The sequence below is a fragment of the Telmatherina bonti genome (assembly GCF_933228915.1).
Source record: "Telmatherina bonti genome assembly, chromosome: 2".
NCBI classification, from domain to species: Eukaryota; Metazoa; Chordata; class Actinopteri; order Atheriniformes; family Telmatherinidae; genus Telmatherina; species Telmatherina bonti.
The window spans coordinates 16,686,724-16,689,904 of NC_136620.1; the positions used below are offsets into that span (position 1 = coordinate 16,686,724).

Genomic DNA, 3,181 nt, shown 5'->3' on the forward strand with positions numbered 1-3,181 from the left:
AAACACGATGAGAAAAACCTGCAGCAGGAGAATTTGTGAACGCTGGTGTGTCCCAGCCGTACAGCAGCTGTTTGGATTCATGTTACAGACACTTTGATGCTGTGAAACCACCGTCATGTAAGTCTGTACGATGATGATGATGAGCAGGAAGCTGCTGCTTCATATTAAAGAATTTAATTCTCTGTGTGTTAACTGTATAAAATGGGGTTATTGTGGTTTAAAAGAAGCTGCTTCTTCCTCGTGGCTGCAGCTCAACGAATGTCGAGATGTCCAGATACATCTAGAAAACCACTCATCCATGATCAGTTCACGTCTCGGGTTAGAGAATTGATTTCACTCAGTAATTGTCTTTTTGTAACCATTTATTTTGATGAAAAAACAGATTTTTTTCTCCTTTTAATTTGACCCACTGACTGTCTTCTTGGCTTTCCGTAGAGGTCCCCCGTCAGTCCCCCGCTGAGACACAACTAAACACAGCTGCTAGCAGGAAGAACTCATTCCCAGTGAGACTACTTATCAGGATAGGGTTCAGTTTTGTGACCTCAGACCCAGAAGAAGTAATGACATGTTTATAACACAAGTATAAATGTTGTTTCTATTAAAGATGAAAGAAACAAAGATTTATTTCAGCACCTCAAACAGAGCCATGGTGCTGAGTGGGAGACATGGCCGAGTCATCTGGCCAAACGCCGTAGTCTGAGTTTACGGTTTGAAACGGCAGGTGGTAATGGAGCCTGATGAGGTAACCATCACCTGCTGGGACCAAATCTTCAGTATGTTGACATTTACTTTCAGCTGTTCTGGTTAATGTGGGAGGAAGCACCGAGGATCTGAGACCAGAGACTGTGCCTGTCTGAGCGAAGTTATGTGCTCCGTCATTTACTGCAGGATTTATCTGAACCTTGACGCAGTGATAAGTATCGTCCAGAACTCGACGACTGGCATCGTGGGACTCATTTCTACAGCGTTAACATGATGAGAAAGATCATTTTATTCATAACTAAATAATTGAATAAATCTTACATTGGTTTTTTTTTTTTTTTTTTTTTTTTTTTTCATTTATTAAAAGAGTTTCAGTTTAAACTGGGTAATAAATTAAAGTTACATCTTAACTGATGTGAACTTTCAGCTTATTACAGACAACAAAGCAAACCTTAGAAAATCTGGAATCTTTGCTCTGCTGGCGTGAAGCTTTCTGGCAGTCATCAGGTCGGGACTTCGACTTGGCCATCTTCTCTGTGACCTTGTTCTGGGCTCTGTCTGCGTTCTTCACACCTTCAACACCAGACTGATGAATCAAAACGAGTGTGACTGACCCAAATCACCTCAGTCGAATTTATTCAATTCAATTCAATTCAACTTTATTTATATAGCGTCAAATCACGGCAATGCCATCTCAAGACGCTTTACAGACAGAGGGGAAAACATAATGAAGGCCAATTCATAATAGCCTATATAAGGAAACCAACAGATTGAGTTGAGTCCAACTCAATCTCCCATCCTGAGCAAGCACACTGGCAACAGTGGGAAGGAAAAAACTCCCTTTTAACAGGAAGGAAACCTCCGGCAGAACCCGGCTCAGGACAGGCAGCCATCTGCCTCTGCTGTGTGGGGGGAAGAGGACAGAAAGACAACAGACAACAGGAACTGCTACTCCCGGCCAGGGAGACCTGCTGAGACAGGAGACATACATGTTAATGATGCAACACTGTTATGGGGGGGGGGGGGGATATTCTGCAGATTCCACAGGTTCACACACCACTGGCTGATTTAAATACTTCATATATTAAAAAATGAAGATTATATAGCAATTCATGTAAGAGCTGTAAAAATAAACAAATTGGGGTCATTTTGTGTCTATAATTGTTTAATTTTTAAATATTTACCTAATCGGGGCTTCTGTTTCATAGCTGACACTGTTGATGATCACATTCATGTAAAAATTAAGAAAATGATGAAAAGTCCACAAATATTAAACACTCAGATAAAAAAACAAACAAACTGCATCTTCCATTAATGATAACAGCTGTTATGTTAACCCCCTCCTGACATCAGCCCCTGATCCCACCTGGATCCATCTAAATGTTGCACCTGAAATGGAGACGCATCAGACAGAGTGCTGGTCAGTCCGTGTGGATTGTAGTCTCAGTTTCCTGTGTTTAGCCGGGAGGGACGCCCGGTGTGGTCTTCTGCTGCTGTACATAATCTGCTTCAAGGTTGTGTGTTCAGAGATACTATTCTGCATACATTAGTTCAAACCAGTGACTTCCCCTTGTCTTCCTGTTGTCAACCAGTGTGCCCAGTCTCCTCTGAAACCAACAAGACATTTTGGTCTGCTGCTGCTTACTGGATACTTTCTCCGCTCCAGATCACACAACTCTAGAGATGGTTGTGTATGAAAATCCCTTTAGATAAGCAGTTTCTGAAATACTTAAATCAACAATCATGCCACTTTCAAACCATCATCAAGTCATCTGGATCATGCTTACATGACTAAATGCATTGAGTTGCTGCCATGTGATGTTTAATTGGCCTTTCTGTGTGGCAGCTGCTTTTTTTCTGCATAAAGAGCAGAAACAGCCCACATGCAGCTCTTTCTCATGTGAAGATAAAGTGAAGTGAGCATCTGTTGAATAACTTCAGATCATGACTTGTTTTGACATATTTCACAAATCAGACCCCGTAAACTCAGAAAATCTAGTTTCCACACATCTTTTTTTTTTTATCTTTTAAAAAAATCTGCTTCACTTCCACATCCGCGTCTTTAATCACACAGCTTTGGTATTTGGCTTTATGGTGATACTGACCACAAGTTTTTTTTTTCTTTTTTTTTTTCTTCCACCTTTCAGTGTTGACATCTTCAGTGTTTAAAGCTCCCTGTTTTTATATTAAATCACATAAATGTAAAGCTCTATTTGTACACAACAAATCTGTATCAAAAAGCAAAAAGATGCTACATTCTTATTAAAGCGTTAATGGCAACGTCTCCACACACAAGCTGCCCTGTTTGTAACTGTCCAGCCACGCGGGTGTCTACACACCCTCCTCCAGTGTCCCTTTATTCCAGAAGGACGTTACGAGAACCCCTTTGTGTCCTGCCAGTCTGAACATCCAGAGTTCTCTGTCAGAGTTCCTCAGGAAGAAGAATCAGAAACAGGATGTGATCATGGCTCATTCTGGT

At 41.1% G+C, this 3,181-nt stretch overlaps 1 protein-coding gene across 1 annotated transcript in view; it reads left to right on the top strand.

Moving 5' to 3' along the window:
• afg3l1 (AFG3-like AAA ATPase 1) overlaps positions 1 to 186 on the top strand; it is a 17,277-nt gene extending 17,091 nt beyond the window's left edge. The window contains exon 16 of the mRNA XM_079253943.1: positions 1 to 186. This exon is cut by the window's left edge and continues 705 nt beyond it. The gene's annotated coding sequence lies outside the window, so the exon portion shown is untranslated.
• The last annotated feature ends 2,995 nt before the right edge of the window (positions 187 to 3,181 follow it).